The sequence below is a fragment of the Astyanax mexicanus genome, chromosome 18 (genome assembly GCF_023375975.1).
Source record: "Astyanax mexicanus isolate ESR-SI-001 chromosome 18, AstMex3_surface, whole genome shotgun sequence".
NCBI classification, from domain to species: domain Eukaryota; kingdom Metazoa; phylum Chordata; class Actinopteri; order Characiformes; family Acestrorhamphidae; genus Astyanax; species Astyanax mexicanus.
In genome coordinates this window covers 33,831,301-33,852,242 of record NC_064425.1, presented here as the reverse complement: position 1 = coordinate 33,852,242, position 20,942 = coordinate 33,831,301, and the positions used below count along the sequence as shown (strand labels likewise).

The 20,942-nt window shown below is 40.7% G+C and overlaps 1 protein-coding gene across 1 annotated transcript in view; it reads right to left on the bottom strand.

Moving 5' to 3' along the window:
- Positions 1–4,741: 4,741 nt before the first annotated feature.
- zgc:172282 (leucine-rich repeat and fibronectin type III domain-containing protein 1-like protein) overlaps positions 4,742–20,942 on the bottom strand; it is a 292,848-nt gene continuing 276,647 nt past the window's right edge. The window contains exon 7 of the mRNA XM_015601224.3: positions 4,742–5,161. The gene's annotated coding sequence lies outside the window, so the exon portion shown is untranslated. The remainder of the gene's footprint in view (positions 5,162–20,942) is intronic.

Here is a 20,942-nt window from a genome sequence, read left to right as displayed (position 1 = left end):
TGCATTAGGAGGAACCCAGGGCCAACCGCACCAGCATACGGTCTCACAAGGGGTCTGAGGATCTCATCTCGGTACCTAATGGCAGTCAGGCTACATCTGGTGAGCACATGGAGGGCTGTGCGGCCCTCCAAAGAAATGCCACCCCACACCATTACTGACCCACTGCCAAACCGGTCATGCTGAAGGATGGTGCAGGCAGCAGACCGCTCTCCACGGCGTCTCCAGACTCTGTCACGTCTGTCATGTGCTCAGTGTGAACCTGCTTTCATCTGTGAAGAGCACAAGGCGCCAGTGGCGAATTTGCCAATCCTGGTGTTCTCTGGCAAATGCCAAGCGTCCTGCACGGTGTTGGGCTGTGAGCACAACCCCCATCTGTGGACGTCGGGCCCTCATACCATCCTCATGGAGTCGGTTTCTAACCGTTTGTGCAGACACATGCACATTTGTGGCCTGCTGGAGGTCATTTTGCAGGGCTCTGGCAGTGCTCCTCCTGTTCCTTCTTGCACAAAGGCGGAGGTAGCGGTCCTGCTGCTGGGTTGTTGCCCTCCTACGGCCTCCTCCACGTCTCCTGGTGTACTGGAGCGCCTCCAGCCTCTGGACACTACGCTGACAGACACAGCAAACCTTCTTGCCACAGCTCGCATTGATGTGCCATCCTGGATGAGCTGCACTACCTGAGCCACTTGTGTGGGTTGTAGAGCCCGTCTCATGCTACCACGAGTGTGAAAGCGCCACCAACATTCAAAACTGACCAAAACATCAGCCAGACAGCATAGGTTCTGAGAAGTGGTCTGTGGTCCCCACCTGCAGAACCACTCCTTTATTGAGTGTGTCTTGCTAATTGCCAATAATTTCCACATGTTGTCTATTCCATTTGCACAACAGCAGGTGAAATTGATTGTCAATCAGTGTTGCTTCCTAAGTGGACAGTTTAATTTCACAGAAGTTTGATTTACTTGGAGTTATATTGTGTTATTTGAGTGTTCCCTTTATTTTTTTGAGCAGTGTATATATATATATATATATATATATAATGGACTGTTGGCTTGGCAGGGTGCAAGATAGCAATGACAATCAAAACGCGCTTTGTGTAAGATAGGGCCCTGAATATTGTACTTGCCAGTATAATAAAATGTCTTTTGGTTGTTCTATTGTTAAATCTTTACTGTATTTTTCTCCACCCTATGCCATTACTGTCCTCACAGTAAATTCCACAGTGTCAGAATCACAGTCTAAACATGATGTGACCTTTTTGGGAGTGATCCTAACAATCCACAGTGTTTGTGTTCTTGTTCAGAGTTAAAATTCAATTCCCCACAGTGTATTCTGTCTCACAGACTCCGCCTCCTCCCAGCAAGGGTTATAAGGGGGTTATATTAGTTATATATATAAGGGGGCTATATGTTTATATAAGTTTAGTTTAGTTGTGGTGATTCCATTGGTGTTGGGTTGGATGATGGATAAGGGTCTCCACTGGTGAAATGCTACACTGCTTGATTGGTGGTCTTTCGTGACATCTCCTGTTCTAAATAAAGTTTATTTAGATCAGTTTATCCTTTTTCTTGTGCTATATCTAACTTTTTTCCTAATTCAGAAAATGTAATAAACAATATAGAGTACAAAAAGTTTTGGAAATTGAAGGGAGTTGTTCCAAAACTTTGTGAAGTGTTAAATGTAGATATAGGTGGTGATTTTTCCCATATAAACACGTTTTGTGTTAAATTTAACTCTTTTAGTGTTGATTTTTGCACTTCCGTTTTCCAATGCTGTTTTCTGATTGGGCCAAAGTTCATTGATCACCTGCTGCAGCAGTATGGATGATTCCTCAGTTTTATGGTCTATGTAATAACCCCTCTAGGATGATTTAGAGCAGAGTTAAGGTTCTTACTCTCTGGATGGTCATTTAGAAGTACATGGCTAGAGCTGGCCTTAGCCTTTACCCAAAGCCCATTAATAGAGTCTCCACCCGCTCTGATAAATGGATAGCTGAGAGGGAGTGTTCTGAACCCGGGATAGTAATAGTTTTGGTGATTATGAGGACGAGGTTTGGGCTTTACTTTTCCCAGGGCGCATATTTTCTTAGTTTTTGCTTCCAATTTTCTATAAGAGAGTGCAGTTTTTTTTTTTTTTTACTTTTATTCTGCCTCCTTTGTTATCCTGAGCTCTGTTTATCTCCTGAAACATGCACTGTGCTGAGCTTTAGTAAATAAAATTAGTACTGGCTTATTTCTTATTTCTAAGCCATACAACAACGCCACAATTTGATGGCGTCTTTTCTGTACATTACTCAAATATAAAATTATGATGTAATGATTATAATAAAAAAAAAACAATGTTTATAAATGTGTATAATTATATATGTATATGTGTAAAATGCACCCCACATTTTGAGTAAATATTACCTACTCTAAACAGCTAAGACACTATTAAAATATAAGGTAAATTTACCTGTTAGTACTTGTTATTGCACCTCTTTCCAACTGGCTAATTTATTTTCATGTTTGGAAAGTCGTCACAAACTTTACTTGCTACTAGTGTGAAATCTTGCCCACCACAGCTACGCTTGTTTGGGTATTCAGTTACCATATTCTTTGCACTATAAGGTGCATCGGATTATAAGGCAAACTATCAATAAACATCTATTTTCTGGTCTATTTTCATACATAAGGAGCACTGGATAATAAAGCGCATTATGCTACACTAGTAAGGAACAGGGGTGTCGCCATGTTTTCCTTTTAATTCAGCAGGTCTCACTTTAGATCTGTAAAGCTAAGCTAAGCTAATACAACACACTTTTTAAATTGCGCTACACCGATAATACTCACCTCTGAACAATGAAAGAGCTAGCACTATGATTAGCGGGTAATGCTAATGCTGCTCCAGCAGTGCCAGCTGGGGTTAGCAACAGGCTACAGGCCAATAATACTCACCTCTGAATGGTGAAAGAGCTATTGCTTAGCGCGGTAAGTGGCTAATGCTAATACTGCTTTAGTTTTAGTGCTGGAGAAACTAAACTGATACTCCTGTATAACGCTGTACTTCAGCAGAGTGGCTTTAGTACAGCTTGCAGTACAACCTGACTGGTAGAATTTATACAAAAGGTGCACTAAATTATAAAAATTAAAGCATTTTGCACCTTATTATGTGAAAAATGATATATATATATATATGTTGTGTAATGCTTGACAGCCTAATCACAGTGTTGTAGGCTGTAAGAGCAAGTCACCATTTTCTTTTCTGCAATGTGTGACTAATATTATTATTATACTAAATAAACATTTCAAAAAGTTAAACTCTGCCTAATAAGTTAGTAATAATTAGTGGCTAGTAAGAAATATCACATTAATTAATTACCTACTAACATTAATGTTCCTCATTCTTTATTCAAGTATTAAATGAATAACCAAAGGAAAGGTAGCTCTGGTCAACAAGACTACACAATAATGGGTTAAGGGTTAAGGGTGGATACACGGCCATTATGCAAATAAATGATGACAGGAACTAATTAGTTTGTAATTTGTCTCAGCTGTTCAATTTACACTGCACACTCACTGTTACATCAAGTAAAGCTCTGAAAATAAAATAAGAGACCACTTAAAAATTATGAGTTTCTCTGATTTTACCAAATTGAAAACCTCTGGAATATAATAAAGAGAAAGATGGATGATCACAAACCATCAAACAAAGCGAAACTGCTTGAATTTATGCACCAGGATTAAAGGCATAAAGTTATCCAAAAGCAGTGTGTAAGACTGGTGGAGGAGAACATGCCAAGATGAATGAAAACTGTGATTAAAAACCAGGGTTATTCCACCAAATACTGATTTCTGAACTCTTAAAGGTTTATGAATATGAACTTGTTTTATTTGCATTATTTGAGGTCTGAAAGCTCTGCATCTTTATTGTTATTTCAGCCATTTCTCATTTTCTGCATTTGCTTCCTATAAATAGCAAAATCAGAGAAACTGATTCAGAAACTGAAGTGGTCTCTTCAATATTTTTGAGCTGTATATTGAGTAAATTCTTTGAGCTGGGTGTAGTTTATTTACCTATTATCTATTTTATTTTCAGCTCCACAGAGTATATATAGGACACTATTCTTCACATCCTCTAGCCCTTGACCAGTGCTCTCAGGATGCTTTTGGTAGAGTATGGTAAGGTGTTTAAAAACTCCAGCAGCACTGCTGCATCTGATCCACTCACTGTACCAGAACAACACACACTAACACCTCATACACCACCACCATGCTAATCAGTGCTAATCACTACAGTGCTGAGAATAACCGCCCACCACCCAAATAATAACAGCTGCTCTTTTATTAGGAGGATAATAATAACAGATACTGAACTACAGTCTGTAATTATTATACAACTACAGAGTGTCCTTTTTGATCAGTTAAGCTGAAAATATGGACACAAAATCGGTCTAGACACACAGTAGTGGTCATAATGTTTTGCTTTGACTGCTGTAAGGAAATGATTTTTCTTTGTAATATCTGCTGCTGTACAGATATCCAGTTATGAGAATATCACGCTCTTTTCTGGCTTTAATCTGTCTAAAGAACTGATTCAGAAGCGTATATATTAAAGAGCTGAGTAAATGTAATATCCAAAGCTCCGTGAGAACGGCTCACGTACAGGAGCTTTTGATACCGAGCCAGACAGATAATGCCTGAAGGAAAAGTCATTAGACTCGAACGTCGGCCGCGACCTCTCGAGAATAATTACAAGCCGAAGAGTATAGAATTAATCCGCTCTTTTATTTTTTTATAAAAAAATTACACACCATAAAAATTACATGTACAAAACTATAAGATTTGAAATTGATTATGTACAATTACAAAAGAAAAAATGCTAAATAAAAGTGACAACAACCAAAAAAATCAAATCAAATAAAATAAAATCATAATTATAATAATAATAATATACTTGTGCTCCCCAGTGGACCTGTTTGTCACCGTTTATTGATGAGTTTGAGTCCGGTTCAGTTCTCACTGGGCGGAGAATGGAGGATGACTGACAGATAAGAAGGAAGCAGGAGGAGGAGAGGGAGGCAGTCAGGGTGACGACAGTGGCAGACGTGAGGCTTCCTTCACCTCCTTCCTAAAACCTTCAGAGGGGCGGAGTCTGGATGTCTGTAAGCATGGCAAAAGTCAAATACCTGAAGAAAAAAAAGAGAAGAACAGGAAATAATCAGACAGTAAGCTTGTAACAGGATATAAGTGCATATTTAACCCTTTAAAGTCACAGCATCACATTTGCAGACTCTGTATCTTATTGTGTCTTATTAAGGTGTTAAATTGAACTAATCCTGACTCTGCATCTCTATTAATCAGCAACAATACGTGAGCCTAGAAAATTTACTATAAATTACTGTGTCTTTCAGGTGGATGGGGTGGCTCTGTGTATCTGTATTAGTGGTACAGAATCAGTACAGCCTGTTATAAATGCAGTGCTGCCTGAAGATCATCCAGTACTGACCGTCAACCTCGTCTTTTACACACAGAGACGGTTAATTACAACAATATTCTGTGAATAATTGTGACTAATCACACTTAGGGTGTTTTCACACCTGCCTCGTTTGGTCCGGACTTTCAGACTTTTCAATTTGGTCCGAACCAAAGTAGCAGGTGTGAAAGGGGCTGCGAACCATGGTCCGGACCAAAGGACCAGATTTTGGTCCAACCAAGAGAGGTGGTCTCGGTTCGGATCTTCTGAACCATGGTCCGGTTCTCCTGCAGTGTGAAAGAGCTTTTCTGGATGGTTCAAACTTTCGGACCAATTACAGGAAGCTGAGAGTTACCGTTACTCAACAACGGCAGCAGAAGAAAAAAAATAACCATCTACTACTGACTGCAGCCTGCGGGAAGGCGGAGTTGGACGTCCAGCACGTCCAGTCCCGCCCACTTTGTCCACGCCTTGTCAGTCTCGCCAGCTTGTAGTGTATGCACAGTATTTAAGCAGGACAACGCAGCACATTATATTTTTGTAAGTCTGCTAACTGCCCTGTACATTGTTTTCTTCCGTTCAGAGGCGGAGCTAAGACATGATGCTGAAAAGTGGGCGGAGCTGTCCAACTTCGCCTTCCTGCAGGCTGCAGTCAGTAGCAGAACTACTATGGAGACAAAATGAATCTGTTACATTTTGTAAACATTTTATCCTTATTCTGGAAAGGCTTCCCACTGAATGAACCACCTGCTGAATTATCAACACGCCAACTTCAGACACATGTCCTTCTAAAACCAATCAGCGTCAAGTTAAGGAAAACGCATCGATACGTAAGTGATGATGAAAGGATGTAGGAGTATCACACAAATATCTTTGGTGGCTCCCTAAACTGCAGTGTGAAAACAAAAATAAGCGGACCAAATATATACAATGTAGCAAACACACGAACCTTGGTTCGGACCACGGTCCGGACTTTCAGGTGTGAAAGAACCCATAATCTCCTTAAACCTTAAATATTTATCAGAAATTTAAATATACTGCCTCTAAACGTAAATACACGAAAAAAAAAAAAAAAAAAAGTAAGATTTACAAAATGGAATTCTGTATATATTAGTGGTACCAATTGCTTAAAAAAAACTATATTCTGTGTTAAACCATAAAAAATTGATGGTATTCTCTGTATTGTTATTTTTTTATGGTGACAATTGTGTAGGGTAGAGTTTGTTATGAGATTTAATCCATAATTCAGTATAACTATAAAGCAATGTTCCTCCTGTATATATATATATATATATATATATATATATATATATATATATATATACGTATATATATATATATACGTATATATATATACGTATATATATATATATACGTATATATATATATATATATATATATATATATATATATATATACATATATATATACACAAATGGGATACAAATAAATCCTATTGTATTTTACTTGTTGAGGATGTTAAATGAAATTAATAAATTCTGCCTCAATAAGATTCTATTTCATTCTATTATAATTAAGACACTATTAATAATTACTAAGTAAAAGGAAAAGGAAAACTGTTTTAAATCCCAGGTTGCATATAATAATTTTGTTTTTGTTTTTTTCTGTATAGAAAGTTTCAGCATTCTACATAATCTTACTGACCCATAAAATACGATTTTGTAGAACACACATTTATGGGACATACTGGACATTAAAAAATACACTGTTGATATGCTGAGGGTTTAATCAACTCACATTACCATACTAAAGAGTTTCAGGTTTCACAATTTACACAGTCTTTGTACAATATTTATAAATCAGGGCAGATGGAGAGGATGCTGTTGGTCCCACCACATAAATACTGCTCGCATAAATTACTGAGGAAATATATTCAAAAGTTCAATACAGAGAATTCAAACTAAAATCTGATATATTTTTATTTACTGAAGCTGCTCTTTTTAAACAATACCCTGCGACATCTAATAAATACACTCATGCAAAATATATATTTATAGTCTACTTATGCTTTATCACTGCACAGCCATGTGAAGTATTTGTATATTTAAAAGATTGATAAGTACTGTAAGTAACAATAAAAAATAGACTGGCAAAAAGGAAGCAGGGCAATGGTTAGTCATACTGAGAGACTCAAACAATATGACGTAGATAAAAAATTGCCTAGTGGCAGTTACACACTTCTGTAAGCATGAATGAAATAAGGCCTTAACTCTAGTGGGCAAGGGTTGAGGACACGACTATTGTGCAAATAAATCATGTCAGAAGACAATAGTAGATATGTACATTTGTGTGTCTCAGATTTAGGTAATATTTACTGATAACTGTCAGGCTGCCTGCTCAAGACTCTAAACTGTTCTCTACAGACTCAACTTCCCAGCATGCACCTACACAAGACTTCTCTGACTCCACTAATCACAGGACGCTACAGCGTTCACTCTCTCCAAGTTACTAATTGGCTCCACCTGTCCTCCCTAGAATATATACCCCTCTGTTTGCTCAGTTCAGTGCTGAGTATTGAATCTAGTTTTCCTAGCTCTTCTACAATGCATTGTATTGTTTTGCCTACGTCATTACTGACCCTTTTCGGACTACTGTTTATTGTCTTTTGCTATGTCTATTCTATTGATTATGAGTTGCCAACCGTTTTTGTATTTTTGGACCTCTCTTTTGCCTTCTCCCTTGTGTTGTTGGATTTACCGTGTATGACTCTGCTTTGCCCAATTGCTTTTTGGTATGTCCTTTACATTTGCTGCCATTTTGTTACTGAACTTGCCTGCCCTTCACAACTCTTGTAAGCCTAGTCTCTATTATAAAAAAATGTTTTTTAATCTTTTTTTTTAATTTCTCTGTTGTTAGTCTGGCCTGAGTGAGAATACAGATATAGTGAGTGTATATGACCTTTTTGCCTAGGTTATTATTTTTATTACCTAGCATTTTAGTACACAGACATTTTAGAAAAAGTAAGTCACCATTTATTTTAGATTACAGTCAGATTCTTTATATAGGTGAACATATAGGTAAAACTGCACTTAATTGTATTGTTGCAATGTTGCAAAAATCCCTGTGGGATTTATAATATATTGTACTAATTTAAATGCCATAAAATAAGATGCAAAAAACAGTCCAAACTGATCTAAATGTGTTTGTTGTAAATTGATCTGATCTAAGGTTAAAAAAAAGACACTAAACATCCAGTCATAGAGTGGCACATTGTTATATCTGAGAAGCAGGCTATTTATTTGATCTCTTCATTTATCTGCAGTAGATATTCATACAGATGTTAATGTTATGGCAGCTATATTCAGTCAGGCTACACTGAGCTGCAGAAAGAGATTGAAAGCATAAACAGATTACTCTGTCACAAACGCCACAAAGGGCTTATCCCACCAATCTCATATAAAGCCAATCAATTTCCCTCTAACTGCTCTGGGAAATCTGCAGATGAAAGCAGCTGTTCGGCTAATCAGAGCAATGCTAACCAAGTAGCTAAGAGCGGGATCAGACCGCCTCTAAACGTCAACAAAACAACAATCAGATCGCTGGTGACAAGAGGAACAAATTTAAACCCAGACTAGAGTGTGATTGTATTGTCGATACGGACTAAAATAGTCTTTTATTGCTCGTACTGACCTGAACCTTTTATCAGAGTCTGTGGGAAACTGGCAGAAAGTGATTTTTGTCGTTGAAAGCACTATTACACCTTTAGCAGTAGGTTCCTAGATAGTGTCTATTCGTAGACTACAGGGGTTGGACAATGAAACTAAAACACTTGTCATTTTAGTGTGGGAGGTTTCATTGCTAAATTGGAGCAGCCTGGTGGCCAATCTTCATTAATTGCACATTACACCAGTAAGAGCAGAGTGTGAAGGTTCAATTAGCAGGGTAAGAGCACAGTTTTGCTCAAAATATTGCAATACACACATTATTATGGGTGACATACCAGAGTTCAAAAGAGGACAAATTGTTGGTACACATTATGCTGGTGCATCTGTGACCAAGACAGCAAGTCTTTGTGATGTATCAAGAGCCACGGTATCCAGGGTAATGTCAGCATACCAACAAGAAGGACCAACCACATCCAACAGGATTAACTGTGGACGCTGTAAGAGGAAGCTGTCTGAAAGGGATGTTCGGGTGCTAACCTGGATTGTATCCAAAAAACATAAAACCACGACTGATCAAATCACCTCAACTCTCCTGTTTCCACCAGAACTGTCCGTCGGGATGATAAATTATTGTGGTCTAAAACCAGGTGTTTCAGTTTCATTTCCCAACCCCTGTATTTTTTCCGTTTATTAGAAAATCTCTATTTGAAATGCTGCCTAGTACAAGACTGTGTTTAATTCCTGTCTGAGAAACTGACCCTTAGCATTAAATATAGTCTGTAACTGTCAATGTCAACTGACAATCACTGTAGAAAAGGATGGATATCGTGGTTCCTTTTTCCTCCCATTCTATAGGAATAAGCCAAAATTTTCCACCATGTTGATTGTGCAACCAGAGTCCGCACAGTAGATGTGGTAGGAGACAAGAGGTAGGGCTAGACTTGAATACTCATTTAGTTAGAGCCGCCCCTCTTCTCTCAGTCCAAGCGTCTCAGACTTTGTGGAACTCAAGATATAAATCTATAAACACAAAATATAAAACTATAAAGGTCATATACTGCTTACTAAATTATATGGGTACCAAATAATTCGTAAATATTTCTGTTTTTGGATTATTAACAATGGTTCAATAACTAAGTCTGCGGATGAGCAGGTAAACAACACTCGATCCTTGATCCCAACTAAAACACAAATTCACTTATAAGGAGGAGATATTCTAAATGTATAAATACATAAGATATTCTTCACTAAGGAAATCAACAAATCCTGCTCTCTGAACAGGAATTCGTGTGACTGCTCGCACATCTGACCCTGAGAAATGAAACAGAGCTGCGTGTTCTGCTGGTAAATATTATTTCTACACTCGCCCGAGGCCTGTTCGTCTGTCTAGCAGCAATAACTCCTGTTATTATTAAAGCAAGTCTAGCAGCAGCAGCAGCCTGTTCCTGAGACTCGCCTGCTAATGTATGCCTGCTTTTAAGAGGCGGAGAAAATTCCAATGCGAAACTGCTGCTGCCAGCTGCCCAAACCCCAGCAAATCAAACAGAATTCGTAAGTGGTGATACTTCCTGTATCTCCACCCCGTTTTTGCACAATCCAACATTTTGTGTGATGCATATGTATGAGGCAGAGAAACGCAATTTGTATTTTTTCCACATATACAATGCATAAACTGCATGTTTACGCTTGTAGCCTATTTTTGTACATGTGAGCAGAATGCGCCTACACTGTGAACCCACAATTTGTTCTTAAGAATAAATAAATAAATGAAGTATGTTATCGGTAAAACTGTAAATTCCTAAATATTCTAAACTAAACTACTTTGAGTTAAAATGGTCATTTATGGTCATTTTATAATACATTGAAATTGGATCTCTGAGTTTAATCAACTTTAACAGTAATATAATAGTTTAGTATGTTGCTATTGGCAACTCTTTTACAAAATGACATACTGAGTATGTCATGTATTCACTGACCCTCACCATTAGTGTGTAGTCATTCCTCAGACTAGCCTAGGTAGACTTGTGCCTCGTACACAACTGTATGATCCCCAAATTACCAAGATATTTTCTAAACTACAGCATTTTCTGTTTTGCTGAAGAATATTACGGTCAGTATGTGGCACATAGCTATATAGCTATATAGTTTAATATGGCATTCCATATTTTTTTTGTTTCTAAACTGAAAGCAGAAGCATTTCTGAGTGGAGAAGGGACAAACTACTGTGTGCTGGAACCATCCATGCTAAGCCCAATATATTAATTCTAAAAGAAGATCCGGCACAGTTTAACTGAACGCGAGCGGCTGGTGGAGTAATGGAGACTTCAGAAGGGGAAACTCAGAGCTCAGTATCTCATAGTAAACATAGTAAAACCATGTGTGTATTTGAAGTGAAGTTTTTGACTGAGCGTGCTCACTCTCTCTGACTGAACATAACCTGGAATCGGTTTCATCAGCTCTGAAAGGGGACCACATCACACCCACCAAGAGAGGGCCATAAACCCCCAAACTTATGAACATCAGTTTTAATCAATTGAAGAACAGTGACTAACATTTCAAATAGAAAAATGCTGCAAAGATTTTTTTATCTTAATGTTTAAATTAACTCATGTTGTAACAAAATATTACAAAATATTTTTTGAAGGCAACCAGTATTCTTAAATCATGTAATTAAATCAGGGTTTGTGCACTATTTTAAAATTCAAAATGAATGCTTTTTAAGACCTTTTTAAGACCTCAATAAATATAATTTAAGACCTGAAAAAATGTAGTTGTATTTCTTTAGGTCTCTCCTGTGTAAGTTTAATATGATAGCTAACTCGCTGCTAAATGTTAGCTAGCTTTCCGCTAACCTTAGTTCTATCCCTGGTAACATTAGCTAGCTCATTTAAGATAAGATAAAGTTAGTATGTTAGCTAACTCACCGCTAATGTTAGCTAGCTCTCCGTTAATCTTAGTTCTATCGGATTAGATAAATACAATTGGCCAGTGTGTTTACATCTAAACGTAATACCTACAGCAAAGACCATTTAATTACCCAGATTTTAATTTAAGACATTTTATGACATTTTAAGGACCTACAGGAACCCTGTAAATTCAACCTATTGATCCTTTAAATGTATTTGCATCTGAAATTAAGGCAAAAATCTTAGCCCTCTGTTTTGCTTGCAAACTACACTAAGAAGTCTGCAGATTGAAGCTGTTGTTGAGCTTACAAGAACAACGCTTACAATGTTGCAATAACTGCAATATCAGTCTAATAACAAGAGTTTATTACAGGTGCTCCCAGTCACAACACCCACACATAATGCACTGTCCTGCGAATGGCAGATCACATTATTGATATTATCTAAAAAGTGGTAGATTTCATGGGCATAAATAGCCTACAGCAGTAATATAATAAGATCCCATGTCATCCAGTTTAAAACCCAAAAGAGCTCAGCCTACTATTTCACAAATTAATTTGAGTCATAAAGATATTTATCATGGTGTATTGAGGAATTTCAAACCACTGAGACTCTACTCACAAAAAAATAGTATATCAGTGCTTGATAATCCCAAATACATGAAATTACACAGATCTGCTTCTATAAAAGCAAATTCTACATAACATTATTCTTTAACCTTATATAATACATATTTGAAATATTAATACAGAACTAAAATGGCCACTTTAAAGTTAATTTGAGCCGCTGCACTAGAGCTAGAGATTTGGAAGAGAGAAAGTGCGAGTCTTTAAGAATCTCATTACCCAGCTTGGCTGCTTTTTCAGCTTTCATTATGATTCATATCACTGCACCTTGTTTCTCATCAGCAACTATTGATTATACAATTACTTTCTGTCTGACCATTAGATCTGAGGCTGGAGCCACTGCTGAAGAATTTGGTGGAAGCCTCAGGGCAATTGGTGAGGGATGATCCGGCATGAATCTCCTAACCCTTGGTAATAAAACAGCAGTCTGTCATGCAAATGGGATTCTGATAGTTGTCCGCCCCACCACTTTAGCAAGCATCACAATAAGAAACTGGGCTTTATCAGCTCTCAGCCTTTATTACATCTGATTAGTGTAGATGATGGACTCACATTCTGATGTCAAGGATTCTCAAGAGGAGTGCAGCTGATTAAAATGGATAAATAAATCTAATTCCCACTTTCAGACGGACAATTGCCAAGCTTGGAAACCCAATACAATTTGCCCTCGTGCTTCGTAATGAAGAAAAGTCAACCCACACCTGTCAAGTACATCAGAAACTCTCTTTAGGAGGTTCACATGTGGGGTTGTCATTGACTGCTCTATGCAGAAGACTTCATAAACATGAATACAGAGGCTACAACATGATAAAGCTCTGTTAAACAAAGATAGATTAAGCTGAATGTGCTTAATGTACTAAACATTATGAGGAAGTTTACCAGACAGGGATTAATCTCAGTCGTAGACTATATTTCCTTTTAATGGAAAATCTCCTGTTGAAATACTGACAGTATAATCATGTAGCACAAGCAGTCAGGGAGGGTGAGGTAGTCCTCTAGGAGGGAGGGAGAATTAGGTAAAGTGAAGTACAGGGAGTTGGAGTGAGGTAGAGTAATGTAGTGAGATAAAGCAAATGTAGACTGAGGAGGTGAGGTAAATTAGAGAAAAGCAGAGCAAGCTAGAAGGAGGCAGAGAGAAGCAGAGGGAGGTAGGAGATAAATCAAGGTGAAGTGAAGTATAGGGAGTTGGAGTAAAGAGGTAGAATTAGGGAGAAGGTAGGGTGTGTTAGTGTGAGGTAGAGGGAGTTTGGGTGAGGTAGATGGAGGCAGAGGAAGTCAGAGAGAGGTAGAGGGAGGTAGGGTTAGTGATGGTGAGGTAGAGAAAGGCAGAGCGAGGTAAGGTCAGGTGGATGGCAGTAGGGTGAGGTAGAGGGAGGTAGAGTGAGTTAGGGTAAGGTAGACTAAGATAGATGGAGGAAGGTGAGGTAGAGGGAGGTAGGGTTAGTGATGGTGAGGTAGAGAGAGGCAGAGCGAGGTAGGGTCAGGTGGATGGCAGTAGGGTGAGGTAGAGGGAGGTAGAGTGAGTTAGGGTAAGGTAGACTAAGATAGATGGAGGAAGGTGAGGTAGAGGGAGGTAGGGTTAGTGATGGTGAGGTAGAGAGAGGCAGAGAGAGGTAGGGTGAGATGGATGGCAGTATGGTGAGGTGGGGGTAAGTGATGATAAGGTAGAGAGAAGCAGAGCAAGGTAGGGTGAGGTAGAGGAAGGTAGGGTTAGTGATGTGAGGTAGAGAGGCAGAGCAAGGTAGGGTGAGGTGGAGGGCAGTAGGGTGATGTAGAGGGAGGTAGGGTTAGTGATAGTGAGTTAGAGAGGCAGAGTGAGGTTGGGTGAGGTGGAGGGCAGTAGGGTGAGGGAGGTAGAGTAAGTTAAGGTGAGGTAGACTAAGGTAGATGAAGAAAGGTCAGATAGAGGGAGGTAGGGTTAGTGATGGAAAGGTAGAGAGAGACTGAGCGAGGTAGGATGAGATGGATGGCAGTAGGGTGAGGTAGAGGGAGGTAGGGTTAGTGATGGTGAGGTAAAGAGAGGCAGAGCAAGGTAGGGTGAGATGGATGGGGGTATGATGATATAGAGGGAGGTAGGGTTAGTGATGGTGAGGTAGAGAAGCAGAAGGAGGTATGGTGAGGTGGAGGGCAGTAGGGTGAGGTAGAGGGAGGTAGAGTGAGTTAGGCTGAGGTAGATGGAGAAAGGTGAGGTAGGGTTAGTGACATTGAGGTAGAGAGAGACTGAGTGAGGTAGGGTGAGGTGGATGGCAGTAGGGTGAGGTAGAGAAAGGTAGAGTTAGTGATGGTGAAGTAGAAAGAGACAGAGCGAGGTAGGGTGAGGTGGATAGCGGTAGGGTGAGGTAGAGGGAGGCAGGGTTAGTGATGGTGAAGTAGAGAGAGACAGAGCGAGGTAGGGTAAGGTGGATGGCAGTAGGGTGAGGTAGAGGAAGTTAGAATTAGTGATGGTAAAGTAGAGAGAGACAGAGCGAAGTAGGGTAAGGTGGATGGCAGTAGGGTGAGGTAGAGGGAGGTAGAGTGAGTTAGGGTGAGGTAGCTGGAGGAAGGTGAGGTAGAGTGAGGTAGGGTTAGAGATGGTGAGGTAGAGAGAGAGACTGAGAGAGGTAGGGTCAGGTGGATGGCAGTAAGGTGAGGCAGCGGGAGGTAGGGTTAGTGACGGTGAGGTAGAGAGAGACTGAGAGAGGTAGAGTAAAGTAGAGGGAGGTGGGGGTTAGTGATGGTGTGGTAGAGAGAGACTGAGTAAGGTGGATGGCAGTAGGGTGAGGCAGAGGGTGATGATAAGGTAGAGAGAAGCAGAGCAAGGTAGGGTGAGGTAGAGGAAGGTAGGGTTAGTGATGTGAGGTAGAGAGGCAGAGCGAGGTAGGGTGAGATGGAGGGCAGTAGGGTGATGTAGAGGGAGGTAGGGTTAGTGATAGTGAGGTAGAGAGGCAGAGTGAGGTGGAGGGCAGTAGGGTGAGGGAGGTAGAGTAAGTTAAGGTGAGGTAGACTAAGGTAGATGAAGAAAGGTGAGGTACAGGGAGGTAGGGTTAGTGATGGTAAGGTAGAGAGAGACTGAGCGAGGTAGGATGAGATGGATGGCAGTAGGGTGAGGTAGAGGGAGGTAGGGTTAGTGATGGTGAGGTAAAGAGAGGCAGAGCAAGGTAGGGTGAGATGGATGGGGGTATGATGATATAGAGGGAGGTAGGGTTAGTGATGGTGAGGTAGAGAAGCAGAAGGAGGTATGGTGAGGTGGAGGGCAGTAGGGTGAGGCAGCGGGAGGTAGGGTTAGTGACGGTGAGGTAGAGAGAGACTGAGAGAGGTAGGGTAAGGTAGAAGGAGGTGGGGGTTAGTGATGGTGAGGTAGAGAGAGACTGAGTGAGGTGGATGGCAGTAGGGTGAGGCAAAGGGAGGTAGGGTAAGGTGGATGGCAGTAGGGTGAGGTAAAGGGAGGTGAGGTTAGTGATAGTAAGGTAGAGAGAGACTGAGTGAGGTAGGGTGAGGTGGATGGCAGTAGGGTGAGGTAGAGTGAGGTAGAGTTAGTGACGGTGAGGTAGAGAGAGACTTAGCGAGTTAGGGTGAGGTGGATAGCAGTAGGGTGAGGTAGAGTGAGGTAGAGTAAGTGACGGTGAGGTAGATAGAGACTGAGTGAGGTAGGGTGAGGTGGATGCAGTAGGGTGAGGTGGATGGCAGTAGGGTGAGGTAAAGGGAGGTGAGTTTAGTGATAGTGAGGTAGAGAGAGAGACTGAGTGAGGTAGGGTGAGGTGGATGACGGTAGGGTGAGGCAGAGGGAGGTAGGGTGAGGTGGATGACAGTAGAGCTCCCTCTGTTGCTGCACTCAGGTAATGCAGTTTGAGTTTGCTGTAATGTTTAATATAAAAAACACAAGAATGATAAAAATATGATTTATTTTACAGCCCTTATGCTGTCAATGTTCTAATGCCACCTGTAAAGTACTATAGTAATGTGATGTAAGTATATGTGAGGATGCATCAGACCAAATTCTAATAGATATGAAGGTTTTGAGAAATCGATCTGCCTCTACAGAGAGGATAAAGCTGGACTGTAGAATCACCGGATCTTTGAACGGAACAGAAACCCAAAGTATCTCTCAAATCCACACAAAACGCTTGACTAACAACACAATCTGGCTCTGGCAGTGCCCACCACAGTCCTCTGAAGCTAAACCCCACAGACAATCTGCAGGGGACCAGGGATTGTAAAGGATCTGCTGAGAGTTTGTCTGGAGGAAGGGTATTTGCCCCCTCTACAGATTTCTTTAGTTTTTCTTCTTTGTGTCATACTTTTCAGATTAACAAACACATTTTAATATCAAACAAAGATAACCTGTGTAAATAAAAAAGTAGTTTTAAAATTATGATTTTATTTATTGAGGGAAACAATCTATCTAAACCAATCTAAATTACTCCAAAAGGGCATGGATGACTCATCCAGGAGGTCACAAAAGAACCCAGAACAATATCAATAAATGGATGGCCACACATTGTCCTTCAGAATTCGTCTGGTAAACATCAGAATTCCTGGTTTAATCTTTTACAGCAGGGGTATTTAATTAGAATTCAGTATGGTCCAGTTGGAAAATTTAATCAGTCCAAGGTCCAGACCATCGGCAATGTTTACTTGTGTTATGATTCAGTGCTATACCCTGTATGTGTGTGTGTATATATATATTTTTTTTTATTTTATTTTATTTATAAAGGCGTTTTTTCCCGGACGTGTCCCAATTCACTACCTGGGGCAGCGGTTTGCAAAGATCTGATTGGCAGAGGAGAGGATTTCAAGGATTCAAGTGGATTTTATTGTTATATTCATCACATCTGGTACATGAGGTGGAGCGAAATTGTGATCTCACAATCCAGTTTACACCCAAGAGCTGTTATTAAAATAGATATATAGATAAAATAAAGAATACAATTAAAAATAGAATATACAAAATAGATAAAGATAAATACCCCCCCAAAAAAGAAAAAAATAAATAGAGAGGGTAGACAGGTAGCAGCAACATGAAGTGCAGAGTGCAAGTTTGCTATTGCAGCATGATAATGTGTATTAAGAGCAGTACAAGATAAAGTGTCTCAGTGCGGTTTGAGGTGACAGTGTTTGTAAAATGTAATTTGTCCTTGTGTGTCAGTGCAGTGTGTTGTTAGGTGTGTTGTTAGTTTAAGAGTCCTACAGCTTCCGGAATGAAGCTGTTTCTGAGTCTGGATGTTTTGCACTTGACGCTCCACAGCCTTTGGCCTGAGGGGAGCGGGACAAAAAGTGAGTGTGCTGGGTGGGTGGGATCCTTCCTGATGCAGGTGGCCCTCTTCCTGCATCTGGAGGTGTAAATGTCCGTGGTGCTGGGGAGGCTGGTTCCAACAATCCTCTGTGCAGCCTTCACCACCCTCTGCAGAGCTTTCCTGTCTGTAGCAGAGGAGCTTCCATGCCACACATTGATGTTGGAGCACACAATGCTCTCCACCACACATCTGTAGAAGGAGGTGAGGACTGCGCTCCCTAGTCCAGCTTATCTCAGCCTCCTGAGGAAGTAGAGCCGCTGATGTGCCTTCCTGACCAGAGTGGAAGTGTTGTTGATCCAGGTGAGGTTGCTGCTCAGGTGCACACCCGAGTACCTGTAGCTGTCCACCACTTCCACCGCAGATCCTCCAATGTCCAGGGGGAGGTGGGCATGCTTGCCCCTTCTGAAGTCCACATTCATCTCCTTCGTCTTCTTTAAATTGATGCAGAGGTTGTTTTCTCTGCACCAATCCTCCAGGTGTTCCACCTCCTGCCTGTAGCTGGACTCATCTCTGTTCGTGATGCATCCAACCACTGCCGTGTCGTCCGCAAACTTCACAATATGACAGCCTGGATGGAGAGGTGAGCAGTCATGTGAGCAGTGTGAACAGGAGGGGGCTCAGCATATAGCCCTGAGGGGAGCCAGTGCTGAGGATTATGGTGGGGAGGAGATGTTGTGAATCCTCGCAGACTGCAGCCTGTTGGTCAGGAAGTCTAGGACCAAGTTGCACAGGGAAGAGCTCAGTCCAAGTGAGGAGAGTTTGGTTATCAGTGTCTGAGGAATCATGGTGTTGAAAGCAGATGTGAAGTCTGCAAAGAGCACACGGACGTAGGAATCCTTCTGCTCCAGGTGGGTGAGGGCAGTGTGGACCACGGAGGAAATGGCATCCTCTGTGGATCGGTTCTTCCTGTATGCGTACTGGTGGGGATCCACAGTGACGTTGATGGTGGCTTTGATGTGTGTCTGAACCAGTCTTTCAAAGCACTTTGTGACTATCGGAGTGATGATCTTATACCACATGTGATTGGTTGAGGTGTGTTCAACTTTATGCAAATGAGAAGCGAATTTTGCTGTGCAGTAGCCAATCAGCGCCATGCGGACAGGGCTTCAGCACCACAAACACCACAGGCTGAACAGGCTGAGTACAGCTTTTTCAGCTTTTTTCTGCTTTAAGATCCCCTTTGTAAGATAACAGAGACAGAGTAGCAGCTGGTTCTGAACTGGATGTTTTAGCAGGGTTCTTATTATTTAATCATTAACACTGACCTTAACTGAGGTGGATGTGGCTTGTAGTTCTTGTTTTTTTCTTTTGCGACCTCCTGGATGAGTTGTTCATGCCCTTTTGGAGTAATTTTGGTGGACTGGTCACTCCTGGGAAGGTTCAACAGTGTTTCATGTTTTCTCTTTTTGTGAAAACCGGTAATAGCTCTCACTGTGTTTTGCTGGAGTCCCAAAGCCTTAGAAATGACACTGTAACCTTTCCAGACTGATAGATGTCAGTAACTTTGTTTGATTGTGTGTTTTTAAATTTATTCAGATCAAACTGAAACACCTGTCATTTTATTGTGGGAGGTTTCGTAGCTAAATTGGAGCAGCCTGGTGGCCAAACTTCATTAATGGCACATTGCACCAGTAAGAGCAGAGTGTGAAGGTTTAATTAGCAGAGTAAGAGCACAGTTTTTCTCAAAATATTGCAATGCACACAACATTATGGGTGATATACCAGAGTTCAAAAGAGGACAAATTGTTGGTGCACATCTTGCTGGCGCATCTGTGACCAAGACAGCAAGTCTTTGTGACGTATCAAGAGCCACGGTATCCAGGGTAATGTCAGCATACCACCAAGAAGGACGAACCACATTCAACAGGATTAACTGTGGACGCGAGAGGAAGCTGTCTGAAAGGGAAGTTCGGGTGCAAACCCGTGTTGTATCCAAAAAACATAAAACCACGGCTGCCCAAATCACAGCAGAATTCAATGTGCACCTCAACTCTCCTGTTTCCACCAGAACTGTCCATATGGTCTAAAACCAGAGGTTTCACTTTCATTGTCTAACCCCTGTATCTGCTTCATTTTGTGATTTCTTGATTCAACATGTCTGTCAGTAATCAGGTCTGGTTGTACACAATGTATGATAAAAAAGCAAAAACCAAAAGAAATCTATAAAGGGCAAAATACTTGTCTTGTTTTTATATACAGTGGGTTCACATATCCTGTAGTTTTTAAAATTGCTACCTACACCATCTCCATCACAGTACTGACAGCATATTGTATCCCTATTAGCATGAGCAGCAGGATCCTCCATTTATCAGAAAAGCCGAAGGTTTTCCAACCTCCCGTTCCTCAACGTTTCCATTCTTCAGTCCACTACAAGCCCTTTCTTCTCTTTTCTCTGCTTTTATTGTTTTGAAAAAAGTAAAATTGTAAGGCATTTGTCAGCTGCTGGACTCTGTTCGTGTGGAGGAGTGATAACTGTTGGATAAGAGTTTTTTTGAGACTTTTGTTCTGCTGGACTGACTGTTGCCCAAATGTAGACAGCTGCTTGATCTGCTATATTCCCGATTCATGTAAGATTCCTTTACATTTTCTAAGAGTAAGACACTGAGAACTGCTTGATAAGACCACTTCCTCAGCTCTACTGTTCATATGCTGCGCATTTAAAGTGTATTGTGGGAAATATATAACCACCTATTTAAATCTTCTTGTAGAAGATTCAGACTTGGTCATTAAACTGTAGATTTGTTAGCAGTGCAATTAGGAACACCAGTATATTCAGTGCTGAGGTTATAGCAGGCTATATATATGGTTTACTGCTAAAAACTAGATTAATAATACAAAAGTGTAGGGGCTCCAGAGGGCTAAGCGCTGCCACTATGATCGGGAGATCGCTGGTTCGAATCCCGTTCATGTAGCTTGCCATTGGCTGCCAGAGCCTGATGGAGCACAATTGGCCTTGCTCTCTCTGAGTGGGTAGATGATGCTCTTTTCCCCTCATCACTCCAAAGGGTGATGTTGATCAGCACAAGGCGCCTGTGAGCTGATGTATCGAAACCAAGACGGTGC